The 24,197-nt window shown below is 39.0% G+C and overlaps 1 protein-coding gene across 3 annotated transcripts in view; it reads right to left on the bottom strand.

The window, feature by feature from the left end:
• Positions 1-15,420, bottom strand: part of PALS1 (protein associated with LIN7 1, MAGUK p55 family member) — a 55,631-nt gene extending 40,211 nt beyond the window's left edge. The window contains exon 1 of one of the 3 annotated variants that reach the window (XM_068193142.1): positions 15,269-15,420. The gene's annotated coding sequence lies outside the window, so the exon portion shown is untranslated. Of the gene's footprint in view, positions 1-8,829; positions 9,010-14,834; positions 14,858-15,268 lie in introns of those variants that run through there. The other 2 variants (XM_068193144.1, XM_068193143.1) reach the window with 2 other exon arrangements.
• Between the last annotated feature and the right edge of the window lie 8,777 nt (positions 15,421-24,197).

Below are 24,197 nucleotides of genomic sequence, written 5' to 3'. Positions count from 1 at the left end.
GAGTTGAAAGCTGAATAATGAACTTTGGTTTCCATACCAAAAAAAATTCTCAGTCATCTTTAATATTCTCTGCCAGTGAAACGGATAAACAGTGAAATGTATGGCAACCTGTACTTTACACTTGCTTGCAATAACATATACACAATTACTTATTTAAAAAAAAACCAACAAACCAACTCCTCCAAAACCTAAACATACATTTTGCCACATCATTAGAACATTCAAAAGTGTGGACAACTAAAACTGGTTCCATAAACTCGTATTACCTACTACAACCCGCTGTAGAAAAGGAAATGTTAACATTAACATTATTAAAGAAAACGTTAACAGCAAAAGAAAATGGAAATCACAATACAACAGCCAGTCAGTCTCCCTAGTTTTATGTGCAAGTTCAAAATTCACTGATTGGTCCTCACTTTATCTTCCATGAAATTTTACTTTGTCACCTGAAACAAGTTTCTCAAGAGAAAAGTAGAAGAGAGGTAAGCTATTAGCACATCACTTTTAACTGAAGTGAGTGTGCACAAAAATTAAGTTAAATTAAAATAAATTTGGGTAAACTTAAGTTAAAATAAAAAATGCATGCAAGATAAGGAAATTTCTCTTAAGGAACGATTTCCTCCTGGTGCTAATGTCAGATCTCAGCAAGTGAGAATTTTTTTACCAGGAAAATGGGAAGAGAGGTAAGAATGCTTTCAACTGATGAATGCAGGATATCTCTGCATTACAAAAGGGCAGTAAACATTAAGAATACATTCAAAAAAGTTATTGAGAAATACCTGGAAGAATATATCACACACCCAACCTCTTAAACAAATACCTAAAGATTAAGTCTGTACAAGTTATACATACCAGTGATGCAAACACATATATAAGCACTACACCAACATACCTGATAAATCTCTCTAAAGAAAGCATCACAACATTCTATTAACCCAATATTTATAGCTTGGGCATCAGGCACTTCTGAATCAGAATGTAGGAACTCAGTGTCCCAAAGACATAAACTGTAAATGCTCTCATTTATAGCCACTTGAATTAACATTGCCTTCACTAAGCATTCCAGAACCACCAGAGCATAGACTCCTTTGGAACACACTTACTAGAAAGCTGAAGCTTCGTAAGAACACCAGTGCCATCCAAATGAACACAAACTACTTATTAAATTCAGAACTCTAGTGCCAAATTTCCCTAATTAAGCTTATCTGAGAGTGTTAGCAACATATTTGGCAGTTCTTCTTTGGGTAAAAGAATAAAGTCTTCTGTAAATTAGTCTTTGATTGTTTTACTGTACTAATACTTTAAATAAAAAGAACTGTAATTCTGAATTCAGGTCATAAAGTACTTTTTTTTTTTAAATCATGTTTACATAATTTTAAAAGTACTGATTTTTGAGTGAAAGTATTACTTAGTAAACCCTTCAGGAAAATGAGAATCCTGGATGCTGCCCTCATGCTGAGACCACACAGACAGGTGTCTTCCTCTAGAGATGGAGACAAATCAGCAACCTAACAGCAGTCGATATACAAGACTTGGCATTATGATAGTGAAACATTCTGGAAAACAGTGTTACAATTACAAAGTCAGCCTGAGAAAAACAGATTACTAAAACATACCATAAATGATGGCATTCACCATCAATAAAGTCAGGACACTTGGAAATATTCTCAGCACTTTTGACTCAAAACTGTCAGTCTTGCCCTATTGCAAAACCAGGTGTCATGGCTTCAATTGCTGCTCCAGACTACTACCAGAAGCTGCATACAATATGAATGCTAAGGAGGACCCATCTTGTTTTTTCCTGAGAAAAATCAGAGAAAGGAATGAAAAAGCAGAGGACAAAAACTGGGAGAGTCTAGAACTAAAGGATATAAGGAGAAGCCCATTACTGGAGAAACCAGAGTAATTATCCATTCTAGCAATAATCAAAACAACAGCAAAATCAAAGTACTCTAGATTCCCTGCTTGTATAAAAAGCAGAATCCAGGGTCAAAGGGCAAGGCTAAGATGACAGAACAGACAGCAAGAATACTAACTGGATATGGGGATCAAGGCCAATATCAGCATTTCTGTATGCTGCCTGGGAAGCTGCCACTGTCTTTACACAAAGTTTTGCAGATCAAAGAGGTCAGCCAAATGGTAACAGTAAAGAGTCAAAGTTATGGTCCACTGGAAGAGACAAACTGTGTTTTTGCCCTACGACAGAGGAGTAGAAAGAAAGCAAACATGTTTTCTCTGAACTGGTATATGAAAAGTAAACTGAGATGGTTATGTATATAGAAATTATAACCACCTAGTCTGGTGCATATATCTTGTGAGCAACAGGAAAAAGCAGCATAATTAGAAGACAGAACACCAAATACCACTGTGAAGCACCAGATCCATAACAGAACAATCTTAGGCCTTCACTACAGTCATCCTAAGAGACAGGCAGGTTTATCCTGACCCTAACCATGGCATCTGACAGGCTGCAAGTACTCTAGTTGCTACAGGAATGTACATTTGTCACTGTAAAGTTTGCAAATATTTGGTCCTTCTCTGGCCTAGCAATTTGAAAAGTTTTGACCAGCTAAAACAGAAGACTACCGTTTCCTAAATATACTTTTTCAAGACTTCACAACAGTAAATTCCCACAATGCATTGGAGCAGCACAGCTGAAAAACTTCAAGGTGCAGCAATACACACCATCCCACCACTCATCCCTCATCAAGTATGTATATCCATGTTTCAGGGCAATCAAGTTACATCCTCTATTTCCTCCTACCAGTTTTCCCATTTGAATTTAAGGTATGATTCTACAACATGAAGACATCCTCTACCTTATATTACAATGCACAAGAGCCAGCTTACCAGAATAAGGAGGCAGAAAGAAAATCAAAGAGCCAGATATCTACCATTCTCAGTAGCAAAAAGCTGAGATCATGAGATCATCTGCTTATAAAACAGTGCTCTCTCCTCATCACCAAAATGACTGCAATTTTTTATGAGTTACAGATTTATCAAAGCTAAATTGTTTCAAACTCTTGTAGAGTAGACCATGCACCCAGAATAGGTTTTGCTCATCTTAAAAGAACCAGGAGTATCTAAAGACCAGTAGTGTAAATTAGAGAGACATGACATGATTCACACATGAAACAAAATAAATACATGAAGATGTACAGATAAGGAACATCCTACAGGAATTAAATAATTCATTTTTAATGAAAAGACTATTTGACAAAAGTTAAGAGCAAAGAAGTGGTTTGCTTACAAAAGTAGTTAGAATTTTATTATGGGCAGTGCACAAAATTAACTAAATAGTTGCATGAACTGGAAAAGACATGCAAATACAAGAACATAATTTTAATCAAGCTATCACACAGCTATAGCATCTAAATAGTAATATGAGGGCAATGTTGCTGGCTCCCTTCATCCCCCATGTCAAGGGGAGAGATGTCAGGACCTCAATAAATTTTTTTCACCACAGAGCCAAGAGTATGATGAGGAGGACTTCCATGACCACAGGTCAGTTAAAAACAGTCTTCTAGCAAATTTTCAAAGGACCACTCAGTATAATGCCTGAAAAAAAATACCTATTAAATTTGTAATAGAAATATTTTATCAATATTCCCATTAAGCAGTAAGAGACTGGGAAACTTTGCATAACAGCAAAGTCTGCAGATACAAGTTTAGAAGACTAAAATAAAATGACATGATGAAGTTCTTGGGTCCAGCACAAACAGCAGTGGCCTAAAATTAATAAACCATGATAAATTTAATTTCTGTCTCTGCTGTGCTAACTAGGCATTCCAAATTCTTGACAACTTATTATCTCAGGCACCTGCATTTTAATCACAAGTATAGAGAACAGGGCTCTCAGAAAACAGATTGCTCCCTCCCTGGCATGCCAGCGCATCGGGCATTATGGCTCTGCAGGGTCCTGGCCAGGTGACAGGTTTTGTCTGGGCACCAACCTTGAATTCCTTCTTTATTCATTAGAACATGCAACTGCTGTTCCTAAAGACACCAAAGAGTCTAATTATGAAGCCACTGAATATGGTCTTTCTGGTAGACAGAAAATACTTTTATCAAAGAATTTTAACTGAGATTTGGAATGCTGTATACAAGGCAAGTAAAATCAGTTTGGGAAATACTTTGTCATAGTAAGAGAGTGCCAGAAGTAACAGTAGATACTCAGTTTTGTACCATTTGTCAGAAATACAAAAGCAAATCTTTGTGGCTTAGAGTTCCTCATGAGAGGTTAGCAGAAATGTGAAGCACTATTAGTTGTCTAAAAAGTCCAATAGGTTAGCCCAACCTCTAACCCAGCAGATACACTGTGAACAGCACCAGTCCCTTACTTGTAGGCAGCTCCTCTCATATTGTCCTAACTCCTCACAGACAGAGGTTTTCCACTAACAGCTCTGCATATTACTTTCTTTTCCAGCATCCCTTCTGAGCACTTGTTACACGCACTCTGTGTGGTATTACGAAACAAAAGCAAGGTTGTAAGAATACCCTTTATAGTTTTGCACAGTGAGAACACAGGTTCTTGCCCTAAGGAAACACTTAATACTGAGAATTTTTCAGAGTTGGGAGAACCCAACAGACTAAGAACACCCAGATACTTTTTCTGAACAAGCCAGGAACACTATGGTGACTTTACCATTCTGTCTAGAACCAGAGCATATAGAGCAATAGCTACTTTTTCAAATAACATCAGAAGAATACTGACTTCCTGAATCAGAGCTGCAGCACTGTTCACACGGCCATTACTCAGATGGGCAGGTACTGATCTCTTCTCTGGTCACCAGTGAAGAACCCAAGGGAATGGCATGAAGCTGTGTCAGGGGACATTTAGGTTGAATTTTAGGAAAAGGTTCTTCACCCCAAAAGTGTTGGACACTGGAACAGGCTCCCCAGCCTGTTCCCCAGGGAAGTGGTCACAGCAGCAGCCTGACAGAGTTCAAGAAGCATTTGGACAATGCTCCCGACACAGGGTGTGACTCTTGGGGTGTCCTGTGCAGGGCCAGGAGCTGGACTTGATGATCCCTGTGATGATCCAAATCAGCATGTTCTGTGATTCTATGCTCTGAGCAACCAACTAGCAATTCTGGTCACTGGGTTTAATCCTTAGTGCTAAATCAACCAACAGCGTGAGGCAAATCAGAGCAGGTATATCTGATTTTCATAGAGTCTTGATGAAATTTCTACACTTTATTGTTACTTTTAGCCTTTGGCTACTAATGAAACAAACTAATTTTGGAATGTACATTACCTGTTACTCATTATTTCAGTTTTGTCACTTCAAACTGTCACTTTCACACTTACTACAATGCAGTTTAGGATGGGCTATAAATCCATTTGAAAATTTCAAAACAATCAATGGCAGCAGCCATTGATGATTATAGAAAATCATGGATTATGGAAACAATAGACTAATTAGACAGGACAACAACATTTATAACAACAAATTCAATCTTTTTCAAGTCTGTGATTTTTGCTTCAAAACTGCAGAAACTAACAAATTTTTAAATCAAATAAATGATTCTATTCTTAGGACACATCTGTTTAGCAGAGACATTCTGTTAATAATCTCCCACTTAATTTAAAGCATTGGAGTGTAGTTGTAGTTCTTCTGGCCCAGAGACTGCAAATCATCTCAGCAATGCAGAGAACTTTGTTCTACCACTACCAAGGCGACAATGCTTGACAAAACAAAATTTATTTTTGCAAAGCAGAAATAAAGAAAAATTAGAACGGTTTAGGTATCCCATGGTTGGGTATGTTTTATGTATCCCACAGGTGGTCCATCACTTCCAGGTGTTTTGAAACCTGAACCAAAAGCTTCACATGCATTTTTCCAATTGACCAATTCACTGAATGATACTTGTCTGAGATGTATTTTCTACCTGAAGCCAGCTCACATTCTATATTAAAAAACTCTTTAGTCAGATTTATCAAGAGAACTTCCAACAAAATTGGCGTTCATAAGCTTTTTGTTCTTGGTGAATTCTAAATTTATGAAAAGAAAACAGTATTATTTCCATATATTTATTTATCGTTCACAGATTAAAAATATGCTGAGTTAGAGAAAAAAAAAATAATGTTACAAATTAGGTACTGAAATCAGAATCTATTATTTGAGGTCAGTGAGATTTATGAATACCTTCATGCTCCACTAACTCAAATCATTGTAAGTATGCACCTATGCTCTTTCAAGACCAGTTCTGGAATTCTGAATACAAACAAGGGGTATTTATTAGAGAACTTTAAGTTTTAGCAAGCTAAACCCATAAACATACTTTTAATGCTTTCTTATTCCTCTAAACTTTAGAGCACCCATTCATACAGCTCCCATGCACAACATTTCAGTCTTAAGAGTAACAGGTCTTACACTTTTTACTACTGTCTTTATCTGGCTTTCAGTCGTGTACACCCTGTGGTTCTGTAAATTAAACTGATGCAGTGCATTTCTGTATGGTTTTCCTGCTAAACACAAGTGTTCAGAAATATACCTGTATGAATATACTAAAAAAAACATATGAATCTGTGATACGTGAAATAGTGTAATGGTCAACAGTAATACACTACTTATGGATTTCCCAAAGTAGAAGTCACAAGTTTAACATGGAATTTGTTGTGAAGAGATAATAAAATAAGGTCAATTATTATTTCTGCTTGTGGTTTTTCTTTCCAAATAAAGAAAAGAAATAAGACTTCATATGAGGCTGAGCTAAAAGAACAGCAAGCTTAAAGATGCTGATAGACAAGCTCTAGCAAATCTTGTTGTAGCAGATTAAGTTACTATCCTCAGCTGTAGGCTGCTCCCATCAGAAGTCACTGATCCCAAAAGTAGAATTGTCAGGAGGGAACATGTGCTGCCCCCTCAGCCACTTCATTGCTAAGACTAGCATGGCAGTTTGGTTCAGATAGCACACCATGAACCATAATGACCAAGGAACAAGCACTTGTTAATTCTGCAAACAAACCGGAGCAGAGGAGTTGAGCAAGAAAAGGTAAAAAACCTGACATCACAAAATCTAAGATTCCCCAAAGCTGCAGCTGCAATCTAAATTTCTTCTAAAGTCGAAGGAATCAGCTGTGCCGATCATCACAAATCCAGCCAAGAATAAAAAACACCATCTCACCAGAAAGTACCAGAAGCACAGTGTGAACTGTTAAACAATTTGCAAATAAGTTTAACATGCGCTGATTAATCATGTTAAGTACTTTAAAGGCTGAATATTCAATTTCAAATTAGATTTAAGAAATCAAGAACTAAAGATTTGTATGGAATTTTAATTATCACAGGAAGTCCCAGCTACGTAAGTTTTAGGGAGCACTAACACATATAGTATCAAATGAACAGCATTACATATCTTTCTAAGACTTGACGAGAGTATGCACTTAAGAGGGAACACAAACCAGCCTACGTTTACTACCCAACCATTTAGGTATGCAGCTGCATTCATTAAATATTTGTATAGAAAAGGCTTCAAAAATATTGACATAAGGAGAAACTGCATGAAGTTCTCACCAATAGAAGTCAAAAACTGGCTTAGGGGACAAAGTATATATAAATTCAAGTGTGCAACTCAAGTTGTTTAATTTTAAAAAACATATATGCAAATATTTAATACTTTCCTATTACAGAAGGCTTCAAAAAGAGGTTGGTACATAATAAGCAGGCCTAACTTAATTTCTGCAGATCATCCCATCTCAACTTTAACTGAGGTATTTAACTTCTAAGGCTGCTTTCTCAAACAAGTACATCATACAGATTCCAAGTTCAGCATCATACAGATGAATTTATAACAGAGGGCCCTATTACTGATCAAAGCTAAGCCATCAACACAGACTCATCAATGACATTTTAGTAGAAAGGAGTCCACAGTTTTGACATTATTGATGTAATATTGTTTTGTTAATATTGTTGAGTTATTCGAGCTCTTCAGTCTCCCCCTTTTTGAAACCAAACCAAGCTTCAAAAAAAGCAGCTCTTTACAATCTCATAGCCCAGTGCAGCACAGCGTCTAGCAGAGATAACCTACCACATTTTAACAGGACAAATTTCATTAAGTGCATCCCAAGGAAAGGTAGGAATTGACAAAGTAAATGTCACTTGTACTTCCTCCCAAAAGAAAGAGAAGTAGTGTGATCCAACACACAGAACCTTTGCTTCCTTCCCAGTTTTGCCCATCTTCCCTGATCAGAAAGAACAGGTGGAGAGACTCAAGTTTGAAGGTCTGAAGGAGGAAAGAATGCAAGAAGATGAACAAGGGGCCAAAAAAGCATGGTCAGAAATATAAGTCCACATTAAATCAGGAAAACCTAGGGAAAAACAATATATCGTGACTCTTCAAAATTGATCCTAAGACTAATCCCTAATAGCAGTAAGTGTACTAGTCTCAATAAAATAGACACCAAAAATTAGCATTTATCCTAAAAATCACTTCATAAGCTGTAGGCCAAAACCAACTCTTCACTGCTGCTTCAAAATATATTATTAGGTGCTGGGTTCTCTTTTTTTTCAGTCTAGAAAAAATAGGTCTCCATTGCATTTCATTTTGACTTCTCCTTACTTCAAAATTAACAAAAGCCTAAAGAAATAAATTACCTACAAAATACACAATAATAACCAGACTTTTGCTGAATAGCTTTTTGCCTGTTATCTTAAAATCATCCTCAGTACTTTTTTCTTTTGGGACGAAGTACAAGTGACATCTACTTTTTCAGTTCCCAGCTTTTCTTGGGATACACTTTCAGTCTTTATGATTTACATCTTGCTTGATGAGCTAATGAAGAAGGAAGAAATCTAACTATGCTGAAAAGCAGAAAAGAGTCTACCTGACTGCAGAATCCTCAAACTGTTGCTCTCTTTCTACTGAAGCCAAGTAACTTGCCTCTTCAGAGTTCTAGCTGGCCTTCATTATATCAGCTTGAAGCAACACACTTCACCAGGAAGTGGCTGATGACAATAGTTAAAATCTTGAGAGAAGATCACAACACAAAATAAGTTAATATTCTCTGAACAGGAAGAATATTATTTCAATTCCACTGAAAGAGTCTACAAATCTAACAAGAACTTAGGCTCAAATGGATTTTTAGTGCTGTTTATACTCTTAAAAACATAAAAATGTGAAACAGACCGTTGCACTTGTCAAAAACAAAACCAATACCACGAGGCTAGCAAGTCATTTTAGTCAGTCAGCCCAAGACGACAATGTTGAGCTGATCAGCTTTTACCTCACTTTACACTAAGACACTGTGCTAATTCCTGCCTGTAAGTAATTAGGTTACTAATTTAGAACATATCTTGATTACTGAAACAAAATTAAATGGTAAGAGCTTGTTTTATGTTGGTTTTAACTCTTGTACAACAATCACCACCTTTAAATACATATACCCAGTTCCATTTTAAACCAATTTCCTTCTCTCCTGCATTTGAGGACTTTTAATACCATTCAAACAAAATGTAAATGTCATTGCATAGTGGCACTAAGCAATTCCATCACCACTTGATCCTACAGGAACTGCTTCTGTGAAAGCACGTGATGTCCACTAATGCTACACTGTTCCAGTAAGAGGACTGAGTCTCTCTGCTGACATTACACAGCCTTTCAGACATTGGGAAGAAGACAGTAGTTCTCTGAAAACAATGATATACATATGTAAGAAGTACAATCAGTATGATACAAACCTATGCAATCCAAACCCTCACCTGTTTCAAATCTCCATGCTTAATGCAAAGGCTTGAGCTTTGCTTTCAGAGAACATTTAGAAAATAAGACATACCAGAGGAATTAGCAACATGCTCTCTTAGTCAATACAAGACTTGCAGTTTTCTGCAATGCAATTCTCTATAACAGTTTTTCTATAAAAGCAACTTTAATTATCTTGGGCAAGGTACACTGAATTAACCTATAATTAATATCTCTTAAGTTGAATTAACAGTAGCTGACAAGTAAATGGCAATTTCATAAAACAAGACAAACAAGGGTGATCACAAGCTCTCAACCACAATATTGCAGGAACACTGCATGATCTGATATTAAGGTGAGGCCTTAGCTTTATACACAAAGGCATCACATTCAAAAGAAAGTTGCCATGGTAACTGTGACAGTAAAGAATTTAACTCAGTACCACAAACACCATGCAAACTTGCTTCCCTCCCTAGTTTTCTCCTCTGCCACACTAAAAACTAGTTTCTAAATAAGTGTTTAACAGCGAAAGCATTACCAAAACATACCACCTCCACTGACCTTAACTGTAAAGATCACCTCAGTTAAGAAAACACTTGGGTTTACATTTGAATATTCAGCTTCAAGACCCAAGAAAACACTTGGGTTTACACTTGAATATTCAGAGAGCTGACCCTGCTGATCTCTCTGCCACCCAAATCAAGACCAAAATTTGGCTCCAGAAAACTTTAAAAGCTAAGTAATTTCTCTCAACAGTGTTTTTACCATGACATCACGCCAGTTATATTTTATCTACCTCTAGATAAACTCTTTAAAGCTTCATTCCTCTTTAATATACACTTCATTAAACACAAATCACTCCTATGACATCACACAGCTCACATATTCTTCACAATATACTGTTAAAATGAGAATTGACTCCTTCAGGTACTAGTGTACATTGTCCTCCTTAGAGCTCACACATTTGTACTCTGAACTCCACTCAACACTACTGGTACCTAAATGAATACTTTTCCAGCCTCTCCTTCCTGACTTTAAAAATATACAGTCATCCTTGGAAACAGACTCGGAATGCATACCAGCCACCTCCCAGCACCATCACCAGGTCAAAGAGCAGATGCTGAGGTTGCACTGGCACTTCCCAGTTATCAAAGGTTTATGGTTTTACTGAATTCAGCTTTCTAGAGAGCTTGAAGAAACCACTGAACAACTTCACACAAGACAATTTTTATTCAGTTGATGCATGTACACAGGTTGATTTAAATGCTAACACACTGACTATTACCACACTTGAGTGCTCCTAATACCTTTTGTAAAGGACCATTTAACTGTCCTATCACTTCTAATACCTCCTTGCCAGAAATCATTCCTGGTTTAAAACCGCTTTTCCCCAGCAAAACTCCCACATTTGAGAGTCTTCTGAATTATCTGTTACTGCCAAATAACCACACATAACCTAAAATAGCTTGCCCAGAAGATGTGTCCTGGTGCAAGAACGAAAATTATGGTTTGGTTTCTATCTTCTATTTCTTAAGAAAAGCTGTATTTTCCCAGAATTTCTACTTAACATCTATTCTTTTGTTAGACCTCTGCAGGACATGAGGAGTTTACCGTCTATGCTAATAAATTATAGCAAATTCAGATACTAAAGACCATGAGCTGTATTGTCACATGTATCAACAGTCAAACCTTTTCTCTAGTCATAGAATTGAAATTTTAAAAATACAACACTAGAGGCAAAATTAAGTATTAAAATTGTTCAAACAAAACCTATTAGCTATTTCTTATTCATTATTTTTCTTTAGAAAACAATTATGGCCAACCAGAACAGATACATGATGCAACAGGCAAATCATTAAAAGAAAAAACAAGGCACTGACCAGACCTATTATAACAGATAATAACCACAGGTATGTTGAAACAATTACATTTCTATATCTAATTATTTGGTGTCTTAGAACAAAGCAGAACAAGATCCACAAGGGAACCTAAATGCCGTGCCACCTACTAGACTCCACAACCCACAAATAAACAACCAAGACCTGCTCTAAAATGAAAAGGACATGTTACAGGTACTGTTCAAATATCTAGCATTCAACTTGAGTAGGACCTGGCCAAGTCAGATAAGAATGAACATAAAGACCAGAGATTTAAGTCTTCAAAATTCCATGCCATGCTGGGGAAAAAAAAAACACCCCCAAGAAAAATCCCTTTCCTTTACTCTTTCAGCTCTTTGTAAGAAGGAAAGGAGACCTGAATCCATATCATTATTTTGTACTTGATCAAGCCAGCCCCTGCACTACATATTCACTCCCTTCCTAAGTGACTATTACTCCTCAAGAATCAAACCAAAACACCCGCTGGTCTGACAGTTAAAGCATTCCTTTTGGGAATTGGCAGCTCCCCTAAAGAGTAGAAGGATTTGAACCCAAATCTCAATATGCTGGGTAGGTACTCAAAACCATTTCCACATCTTTAAAGAAATGCAACATTACATCCTTTTTCTGCCAAAACAGAAGTGTGCAAGATTAGGTCTTTCTTCATGGAACTGGGGCATTTCTTTTAGAAGTGTGCATTACTGATGGTATCTGTGTTTGCTTTCTAATTTAACTGCTGCAACCTTTGAGAGTTACAGCATTTTTTTCTTCCCACACAGCTATGTGTTAGTGTGCAATTAGACACCTCAGCATTATAAAACAAGTCTTTACCAACAGACATCTACAGCTGATTACCTCCCATTAAAAAAAAGAACAAACCCCAAAAGCTTACTTTAAAATACTCTGAGATATATACTTAATTAGTTATAATTTCCTCTTTCTTCTGCTTCATACTTTAGCCTAAACTACTGCTTGAGACATTTTGTCCAGCTTGTCTAGCTGGATTGGGAGTGAAGGAAAGAGGATGTGTACATGAAGTGCCCCTGTTGTCAGAACTGCTGTATTGAATAAAGCTCCAAGGTACATAACTACACTAGAAAACCAATTCTGCCAGCAGACCTGATTTTAAACCACCACTTAAATTGTTTCCACCGAGTTTTCTATCATGGACATATTGCAAACCTTTTCAAATACACAAACGCCTCTCTTTGTCTATTAATAAAAGGAAAACAATATAGCATTATTTAATTAATATTTACAAAAAGTCTTGAGGTTTTCAAATGCATGATCAAGGCAGTAATTAGTCTTCCAAATACCGCAATGTCAAGCATTTCTGCAACAGTGACTGAGAAGGTACTTTAAAAATGTCAGTTGCTAAATATTTAAAAATTTTGAACATGGCACATGAATACAGATACAAATCCGGCTATGTAAGTAGCACACTGTTTGAAATTTTAGCCTTCAGCATTCTAAAAGCCTAACACTGTAAAAGGAATGCACTTCAAAGTACAAACTGGGAAAAAAACAGTAGCTGCAACAGTTAAAACAGTTAGCTTCTGATGTTAAGATCCAGTCTTTGAAGAGACATAATAGAATTTGCACCTAAAAATGCTGAAGTTTTTTTAAAAGCCTGCAACTTTTAAGTATAGCAGGAGATTCTAATTAAAGCAGCAAATGAAGTATTAGGAAAATCTAATCTTTTTATTACAACAAATGTAATTATTTTTTTATACAAAAGGGTCAATAAATGGATGCACATATACTTCAGACTACATTAAGTTTTCTGTATCCATAACTCTTGGTATGAATCCAAACCTCTGCACTGCATTTTCTATGGTTCTTTATCAGGTACTGCTGTGGTACTGAGAGATGCCTGTCACCCCTCAAAGGTCATAAGTAACTCCTGCAGATTCCTAAGCCAGATAAATCAGTCTACTGAAGAAATATTTTGATGCACAATTCTAAGTTCAGAACTTCTGAGAAGAAATTTAATAAAAACTAAGTAAATTAAAGTCTTTACCAAGAGCTAATTCTATACAGAAAAACACCATCCACTGTTATTCCACACACTGCAAGGTAATATGACACACATTGGAAGAATGTAAACTCCGAAGGAAATACTTAAAGAGTTCAGTGATCATGGACTAACATTCAAGTCTCTATTACATTATTAACAATAATCATAATTAAATGTAACATCCTACAACACTGCTTCAAAACACTAATATTTTTGATGCCATGTTAAAAGTGTCTACAAGAGTAGACCATTATTTAAGATTTTAATGTGCACAATACTGGATTTTTTTTTAGTACAGCAGGCTGGAGAAGAGTTAATATGTGTATCACCCAGTCAGATCTAAAGTGTTTGGCATTCAGATACGTAGTAACAGCTCTACTGTGATCATAAGGAAAAAATATGTACTGTGAAAATTTGGACAACAGATCAAAACCAAAAGCTTGCAGACAGAGATGTCTAAAGACAATATAAAGATACCTTTTTTACAAATTCACGAAAAATACCTCAATCCTTAAAAAGGACAGAGAGATCCCTTTAAGGCATTGGCAACAGAAGCAGCCAACACATAGAAGATCACCATCAGTCACTTGTTAGAAGTCTGACTGCAGTCAGCTGTATATTATCATGTATCTAGAATGAAACTATTTTGCTCTATTAAGTGAGCTATGGATATAGTCAACGCCTAAATAATTCCAATAGAGGCCTTATCTTTAAAAGAAAATACCCTCCATAGCACTTATTGATATTTACCCCTTTTAATATTCCTCATTAAGTTATTTTTCGTGGATCTGTCCCATGTGAGACATCTAACAATATTATTATTTTAGACAGCCTTTGTTTGCATATAAATATTCCTCAGTAAGGTCAAATAGAAGTTAATTTAATTTTCTCACGCGGTCTGCCTCACCGAGCCCACAGTCCCCGCGTTCTTTGTTGCCTGGCTGTAGTGTCTCTCTCTCGCACCACAGAGCCTCGATGCCTCCGCTAGGGAAGCAGCCGCACCGCAAGAGCTTTGCCACTACAGCCTTCGGAAAACGGAGCCGCTCCAACCGGGACGTGCGCTAACTACTGCTGACTGTAAAATACACTGGAAGTCGCTCGTGTTCAACCTGTTTTAACGTAGCTCCGCGAAGCTTCATAAACCAGTACGAAGCAAAAACTTCACAGAGGAACCATTTCCAAACACAGAGCTGCCAGGGCATCAGAAGTGCACAGGAGGGGGGCCTAAAGTTTCCCCCGCATTGTTTAAACTCGTACACAACCCACGACAAGTCCGCAGAGAGCACACAGCCAAGTGCGGGAGGTTTCCTCACAACTCCTGGGCCTAAGCTCCCGGGAGGCACTCCAAGAAAGGGTGGCAGGGAAGCCGCAGGAGCCGCTCTCGGGAGGCCCCCCGCGCTCCCGGCAGCGCCGCCGGCACCTGTAGCCGCCGCGGCCGGGGCCGCCCCGCCCGGCCGGGACCCGCGGCCAAGGTACAGCCCGGGCCACCGCCAGCGGGGTGCGGGGACCGTGGCCGAGCCCCCAGAGCCGCCGAGCCCGGCTATGCCCCACCGTCCCGCCCGGTCTCGGCCCGGCCGGACCCCCGGGCCTGCGCGGGCGCCGTGGCCGCGGGGGAGGCTCCGGCCAGCCGAGACTCGCGGCTCCGCGGCGGGACCTGTTGCTCGCACGCCAGGCACGGGCGCTCCGCTTACCGTCCGTCTCTTTCCGCCGCTGACACGCTCCGGCCCGGCCGCCGGCTGGAAGTCGGAGTCTCCGGCGTCCCGCGGCGTCGCGGTGCCCGGTCCGCGAGTCGCCCGGCCACAGCCCCCGCAGCGCTGCGCAGCCGCCGCCCAGCCCGGCCCGGCCCCGCGCCCGCCCCAGCGCCGCCGCCCCGCCCCGCCGCGCAGGCGCGGGGCCGCCCCACGGCCGCCTCGGCCGGGCGGGGAGCGCGGCGCTGTCCCCGGAGGCCGCAGCGGCGGTCGGGGCTACTGCCTGGGGCTGCCATCAGGTGGAGTGGACACGTGAGACGTGGCACTGCTTCTGTGTCTCCTTCCTCGCAGAATCACGGAATCGAGTAGCTTGGAAGAGATCTCTGAAATCACCGAGGCCACCTATCACCTGTGACCGAACACCGCCTTGTCAACTGGACCCTGGCACTGAGTGCCACGGCCAGTCTTTCCTTAAACGCTTCCAGGGACGGTGACTCCACCGCCTCCCTGGGCAGCCCATTTCAGTCCAGTCCATTCCCGCCGTCATCTGCCATCTCTCTACCACGGCTTTCTCTGCGCCCCCGAGCGGGACCACCACGGGAGCCTGTGCCCCGAGCAGACGTGGCTCGCCCCCTGGCCACTTGCTCCTTCCTCCTCGCCCGGCTCCAGCTGCCGCCTCCCGCCCGCTGCAACTGCTGGGCCCTGGGTGCACCGGGCCGCTGCAAGCCCTTTCTCCACCCTCCCTGGCATCCCTCCGTTCGCCTGCTGCTGCCGCCGCCGCATCCTCAGTCAAAGCTTGAATGCCCCAGCCAGGCTGGAGCCTGTGCGGGGAAAAAAGTATTTAATCTCATCGAGAGTCCACTCTGCCTCTGGGAGGCTGAGGCACAGAAGGCGCCCATAACACTCTGGAAGAATGAAGAAAACAGGAGGATACAAGTAGTTTTACCGGCTTGTTTTTATCCTCGGCTGTGTTTCTCAGGAACAGGAAAACGTCTTTTCAGCGTGCAACAGTCAAGTTTGACTTTGAGCTGCAAACTGCACTCACTTCCCTGGTTTTTCAGGCTAGGCTGCCTAGATCATTGCTCAAGGCATTAGAAAAAATGTTCTGTGTAACCAGACTAGTAAAAAAAGGCTTTCTTAGATAACTAAGAAGTCCTAAAGAGATACCTGCTTTAGTCCATCTCCCCTTGCTTCAGTTTAACCCTATAAAAATCTGTGCCATTTAACTCTATCATTCTTCACAGTGAAATCCACACTTTCTATAACGGTACCCTATATATCATGTTTTCTTTTGGATCTGTTCTAAACACTGAGATACAAAGATTAATTTTAGAAGTCCCAAAATAACGTCCTTATGGTTTTTCTTATTGTGTGAAAAGGCTTAAGACACTAAGGTATGTCCTGCCCAGTTACCTGCAGAGGAAAGTCTGAAAGCCTTTTACCTTTTCACATTGTGGCTCAAACTCCCCAGGGCAGTATGCGTTGTAAGTGCATTTAACATTTGTTTCTGTTCCGACCAATACTGAGGGGCTTTGCATTAAGTGAACACAAGTGGAGCACCGCAGGAGATATAGATGTTAGTGAACTGCAGAATTATTTACTTGGGAAATAAAAAAGAGAGGGGAACCATGACACTGGTAATTTGTGGCTGAGCAGCACCAAGCATGGTTCTTCTCACCTTCATATGAACATGGTTCATGAAAGTTCACATGAACCCTTTTTTAGAAAGCACTTTGACAAAGGACCTTAGAACCAAAGGATGTTTTCAAAATGATACTTGCCTAGAAGATATGACTGCAAAAAGTAGGTAGGTTTGTCAGTTATGTGTTCACTGTTGAACTCTCTTTTCTGTGTCCAAGGTTGGGATGGTCAGACAAAAAAAAGCCACAAATTCTGCTTACAGTTTCCTTCAGCTGATAGCATTTGTACTGCCTTTCCACAGAAAATCTTATTGCCTCCAATTTACATGTTGTCCAGCAGACATTTTTTAAACCAGGATAAGGGAATTTTCTTCAATATGGTGTGTAATTTGTCATAAAATAAAGGAGGATTCTCATCAGTTCCAGAATTTCCGTTTCCCTCCTTTACTGCCTTGTACTTGTAGCTGAAGTTTAATTTTTTTTGCCAAAAGGGGTTACCAGACCAGGTTAAGACTGAACTTGGGATCTCTTGGATAGATCTGCTTAAAGATCTGTTTGTTTCTTTGGTAACCAATCTCCTCCCTCTGGCTTTCACAAGGCATCACAGAAACCCTAATATTAGCCTGCACCCAGCTGGCAAATCCATTCAAATGGTACTTGAATGAGATGTGCTTGGCTAATTCTATCCAACAGATTAAAGTACTCTGTCAGGCCAAGAAGTTGTCATACCTGAAGAAGATTCACAATAGAGCACAGGATCAGCAGCATTATTTGTAAAGACCCAGTTAAACTTTCTGGTTTGAATCATTTCAATAGACAGCTCTTATGGTTCATTTTGCCTTGTGGTGCTGTTTGGTGGTATGCTGAGAACACAGAAATTACTCTGAGAAAATAAACATTTTAGCTTGAATTTAACAAAAAAAAAAAAAAAAAAAGATACAGAGAAGGAAGGTGAATGGGAGGATGAGGAATGACAATGGAATGATGATTGGGAAGATCAAAGCTTTTAATGTTCCTTTGCTTTGTCTTAGCTGATTAATCTTTCATCTGAGGATCTACAAAGACAGCTTTTAAAGGAAATGAGAAAACTACTTGCCAAAGTAGTATAAAGCTTTCTGTTCCATCTCTTCTTCAAAGTGTTCAGTTATTATCTTTAAGTAGAAAGGAACTGAAAAGAAATACCCAAGTGATACCTTTTGTGAGCTTGGATCATTGAACATTTCAATTTTCGACAATTTTTCTATGTTTTTGCTATCTGGGATTATAGAAACATTAAAGCCTGCTTAAAGCTGCAGAACCAGTGTATTTAGGCAACTTTATTTATTATAGAACTTTCTTTTTAAGATTGGTGCATTAATTCCACAGACAAATAGTTTTTAACAAAGAAAATGTTCATCTTTGATGAATTGAATTTGACATGAATTAATGTCACTGTTTAACAGCAGAGTGCAGATATAATTGTGATCAATCTAAATCTGGCTGATTGCAATCAATAGAAAAGAGAAAAAATAAATTCTCACTCAAGCTGAGGAATCAGCCTAACACAGAACAAAATGTTTTCTTTGAAACCATTGCCCTCTGGAGGGGAAATGAAAAATCACCAAGGGATCAGATAAAAATTCCTCTTTACGTCACTATTTAACTATATTTATGCTTTACAGTTTATGAATGCTTCTACAGACAGTTGCAAAAAAGCAGTGTTGTCAGAAGGGCCTCACTGGCCACAGTGCTTATGTCAGTGGGTTGGAGAAGTAATCCCCATCTGTCTGCCCCATAACTCTCCTCCCCTTTATCTCTAAACTCTTTATCTCTAAACTCATGGAGCATCAGTTCTACAGCAGATGTACTTTCTCTTCTAACTCCACCTTGGATCCCTTCCAAGCTGGTGTCAACCCTCTTTATTTGCCAAAATAGTTTTTTATGCAATCCCTGAGGCATTCTTGTCTGCCTGATGCCAGACTTTGTATTCCATTCTCTTTCTTGACCTTTCTGCTGTTTGTTTGGTTGGTTAGTTCTTTTATTATCTTGATTACCCTTTTCTTCTTGATCTGTAATTCTTGCACAGCTTTGAGAAATTGTGTACTATTCTTTTTATCTCTCTACTTTCATGTCTGACGTCTATTGAAATAGACTTTTTTCCTCCTGTCTCTGAGAACTTCACAGGGATTTTTCCCTTGGCCTTCAGATATTGATAGCTTGTATCTTGGATAATCACATTTAAATGTCACCTGTAATTGAATATGAATGAAAGTGAGCTCCTGCCTGCTCAGACTTGTCTATATATTCTCCCTGTGTTGCTGGGGAAATGACAGTATTTCTCAGTGAACTTTCCAGTCTGATTTACAGCAGTCTGATATCTCCTGACTACAAATTTGATGATTATTTTAACTCTTAAGTAGATACATGCCTCAGCCATTTGAAAGAATGTAACAGCAGCACTAGTCCACATGTAGGGCTGGTTGCATTCAGTATCTAATGTTTTGAAGAAGAGTGCAAAACACCAAAGTCCAGAAGTCAAATTCTGCGTTAAGCAAGAAAAAAAAAGAAGAAAAAAAAAGAATTCTTGGTTTCCATAACCCAGCAACAGAAACCCTAAATTTTGAAATCAGTACAGGAATCCAATTTAATTTCAACATTTTTCATTGTTCCGGACAACAAATACTAAGGATTCAAATGTAGTTACATTTTCCTCCTTGATAGCATCTAGAATTTTTGCTTATTTCCTATTCAATAACCTGATTTTGCATTCAGTTTCATCTGGATAGCCAGAACATCTTCCTCTGGTTTCTAGTGTCCTCTGCCCCTCCTTATAATTCTTCAGATAAAAAATTTTACAACTCCAAGTAAGGTCATAATATTTATGAGTAGGATCATAAACCCAGCAGAAGTTCAGCTGCAGAAAAAGGTTAGTCTCCAGAAGAGATGTCTTAAGTCTGGGAGTACTATCCATCCCTCAGTGTGGGATTTAAAGCTCAGAAATAGGAATGGTTCCCAAAAGATGGGTGCCCCAAATAAAAACTGGAAGTGAGGTTGTTAGTGTAACACTTTGGGGCACTATTTTTAATCCAGAAAAGAAAGAACAGGCAATAAAAATTAGCTTTCTTCCACTGTTTCCCCCTACTAAGTTGTACTCACATTAGTGATTGTCTTATCTCTTTGTATCTGTTTGCTGATTCTTGTTTTTCCTCTATTTGTGAAGAAATAACAACCTGTGAGATAGCTCAGAGATCTGTGAGAAAACAGGGGAATAACCCACAAAAAGAACCAACAAAAGTTTCAGCAGTTGATACTGCTTAAGAAAAATACTTAGGTGGTAAGTCCTACTGAAATAAGACATTTGTGGTTTTTAGATTCTTCCCAGGTACAATTGTCTTTCCTGAAAGGCAGCATTGTAGTAGTAATTATGCTAAAGAAAAGACCTTCCTATCTGATCATGCTGCAGTGTAAAGCTTGAGCTTTATATATTTGTCACCCAAAAGTGTGACACTGTACTTCACATATTCTATAAACCTGAAATGCAATAAATTTTTCTCTTGAATACAAACTAGATGTACAGTAAGACAGCTGTAAGATACTGTGAAACATACACAAACATCATAATTCTCCTTGTTCCCTTTTTCTAAGTTTTCACTGAAATAATCTTCCCTGCTATGATTTATGAGTCTTTTTTGGTATAGACTTTCAGTTTGTGCATCCCAGTATGATAACTCTCCCCTCCATTAATTACTGACACTAGAAGATTTGTGGCTAATCTGTGCTGTACCTTTAACTCCATGGATGTCTGAATACAGCATGAGGAAGAATCACTTTCAAAATTGTTCTTTTTAAAACCTTTGCTTGAATATTCCTCTGTTTTTTCAGCTTTCTTTCAGCATATTATAAACAACATTTGGGGCAATTAACTGCCAGCCAGCATGTCTGTTGTTCCCCAGCATTTAAAATGTTGCTCAAAATCTGCTTTATTTGGATCCCTAATTCTGTACATTTTATTGCAAATATTCTGAAACTGAGGCCAACCTTTTTTTTTTTTTCTTTGAGAATCATGCACAGAAAAATCCTTCTTATGTCATTTCATCACATGCTATAAAGCTGGAGTTCATGGCACAGAGGAAATTCAGGTATGGCATGCAGTCCCTTTGTAGAAGTCCATGCTGATCCCAGTATAATGACTTCCTTATAAAAAGCCAGTAGATTTCATTTACCACTTCAAGTAATGGAGGCATAGCTGCTTGATTTGTGGTAGTGAATTATGGAGGATAGCACCATGATATGCTTGTCATATGTTACAGCATATGTGTCATATGCCACAAGCAAAGCTGGTCTACCTAATACCTTTAAGAAAGCAGTAGCAGCTACACAATTGTCTTTAAGGAAGGAAAAAGTTGTGTTGATAATAACAGAATAATCCTTTCCACATAGCTGTGTGGAGCTATATGGATGGTCTTCATTACTCTTGGATAAATCGATAAACTGCAGTGCCAATTCCACACTGTTCCCGTGAATCTGCATCTTGCCAGAAAGCAGCAAAAATTGCTTTGGAATATACTGCTCAATTTTGCAATATTTCCTAAAAATCATAGTCAAAACCATTATGCTTGGTAGCTCTCCTGCTTGCAGGATCTTCAATGACTGTCATTCTCCCAGCAGTAATTTTTCTTTCACGGGAGCTGGTAGACTGTATTGGCTCGGTGAGCCAGCCCTGCATACCAGTCTACTGAATCAGCTCAGTATAGGACCGTTTTGGTATGTAACCCGGCAAGCATCCGGGCTGAGTTATTTTTCTTTGCCCCAGGCACAGCAGTTAAGAGGTATTTTTTACTACATTTGCAATGCAGGCAATTCGTCCTTCTTCCCACTGTTGTAGTCCAGGAAACACAATACTCTGACGTTGTTTATTCTTTGCAGCATTGCCTGAGAGCATTTTAGATGGGATTCCAGTAAACTGAGGCTGAATAGAAGCTCCATTTGTATGGGGCAGGAGTCCTTTGCCACACCTTGCCTCTTCAAGGTCTGTCAGTGACAGTTTTAGTCAGCACAGTGATGATGGTTTCTGCAGTTAAAGGACCATATCTACCTATTCAATCAGTCAGGAGAAACACAATGCTCAAGAGTAGTTATTCTGGTTTTGCTTTGCCAAATTAATGACTTCAGAACAAATGCCATGCGCTTTGTGGTCACTTTTGTCACATTTACCACTGCAGAAAGTAAGTCTTTGTGGAAGTATTTCATTAATTCTTCAGTCCTGTCTCATCAGCTTATCTTGGATTATGACATACTTGTAACTGGGGCAAATACATTTACTTAACAGCAATTCAGAATTCGAAAGAGTATATCTCATTAATGTCATTTCTCATGAGAACAATCACTCTTGGCATTTTATCCCTATATTTTGATGGATTTAAAATTTTTCCTTAGGATAAGGTTATTTCTGATGACCCTGTTGTTTGCATCCAGACAGGTTGTTTGAATGCAAATAAATCTATTACTGTAGGCGGTGTGCAATGCTTCTCCAGACATGGTATTTATCTTATGAGGGAGGTATTCCTAATTAAATCTTAAATTTATTGCATTCTATTAGTTAGTATATGCAGCATATCTTGGCATGAATTCATGCATAGCTATTACCTCTGTGTTAGCAAAATTATAATTTCTGATTAATATAAACAGCTTTCCTCTATATAGGAATATTCAAAATCCGTATAATGAATTTACCAACATTGTACAATTTTCATCTTCATAGCTTCTAGTGTGTAAGTTTATGTGCTGATTCAGTCACATGCAAAATGATGAGCTTAGATATAAATTAAGGGGCATCAATAAGTTGAGTGGCTTCTGTTTCTGTCATTCCTTGGCAGGTATAGATAACAGTGTTTCATCACTAACAAGAATTGGAGAAATATAAACAAAGGGAACTGTGGACTTTAATGAAGACTTTCTTTAGGTTCCTACTTGTTCCAGATGGATAGTCTGTAGAGATTTGTGCAGAAATACAGGATGTGAGAAAGGGTGCTAATGCTAATCTTAACAGGACTTTGTGGAGAGTGCTTCATAACAGGTCCACATTTTGCTTGAAACATGAGCCTGCTAGACCTCATGCTTGAAGACACTGCAGACCTGCTATCTAGAGATAAATTCAAGCTCAAAGGGGTTTTGGAAAGCCTTACATCACACTGGAAGAGGAGGTATGGACCAACATTATCTCTTTGAACTGGTGTAGGTCTGCAGCTTCCTCAACCTTTCCACCATCCTGTATTTTATCTATATTTGCAGAGGAGTTGCAATGGCTGCCATCAGCCAAACAAGTCAAACAACAAGGCCTTTCTAGAACAAACCTGCCACTATACCCTGGAAGGTTAGATGTAATCACAGCAGGGAATGAGCACAGAGTATCTTCTAATAATATAGCCAAACAAGTGCTGATCTATTGGCAATGAGTACATAGGAACATTTGTTCTAAAGAACTCGCAATCCACGAAGTTTCAGCTTTTCTTACCTATTATTAAATTGGGAATAGCAATAGGGAAGTGAGTAAATATCAGAAAAACTGTCATACCTGAAGTCTAATTTATTTCCCCACTTTTTTACTTCATTGTATTTGACCTTATAAAAGCAGGAAAAAGGATTTGTTGTCATTGCCAACAAACTCAGGAATAAGCCTTACCCTAGTAATGTCATTATCTACCAGGATCAGTATGAAATAGGTGCTATTTTAATCTCTTTTCTGTCTGCAGTAGAAACATGTATTGGTAAATTATATAGCAAGCCTTGTTTTCAGGTGCAGGCACATTTGAGATATTTGAATGTTGTGGACTGCACTTGTATATGACACATCTGAACATAGCACACACGGGAGCACATCACTTGATGTGTAGATGTAGCTTGAGAAGTGATTGTGGTGAAGCCTTTTTCTTTGCTGTCATGCAGATGCTTATGTAAAAGACAGTTTTAATTTCCTTCTGCCATCTAACTTTTGCTTGCTTAGTTTGTGCAACACCACCGACAAAAAATCTGCTCCTTTTCTGCACAAGCCAGGGTACATATGGCAGTGCAGAAGATACAGAAAAGATAGATTTCTGGTGCCAGGACATACTGCTGATTTTGGCCAGAAAGGAAACATTGAGTGAGCCTCACGCTATATAATTCCTTCAAATACTGTGAGTCTAAATCGAAAGTCTGTGTATGCAGCTCCTTTAGCATTCAAGGAGACCACTGGCACTTTAGTCACTTAATATTCATACCCTTTTTCTTGATTGTCCATCTTTGTGAACTCAAAGGGTTATTGCTGAAATGGT

This window comes from Anomalospiza imberbis, chromosome 6, assembly GCF_031753505.1.
Source record: "Anomalospiza imberbis isolate Cuckoo-Finch-1a 21T00152 chromosome 6, ASM3175350v1, whole genome shotgun sequence".
Lineage (NCBI taxonomy): Eukaryota > Metazoa > Chordata > Aves > Passeriformes > Viduidae > Anomalospiza > Anomalospiza imberbis.
Note: the sequence above shows the minus strand (reverse complement) of the source record. Positions and strands in the feature narration are given on the sequence as shown.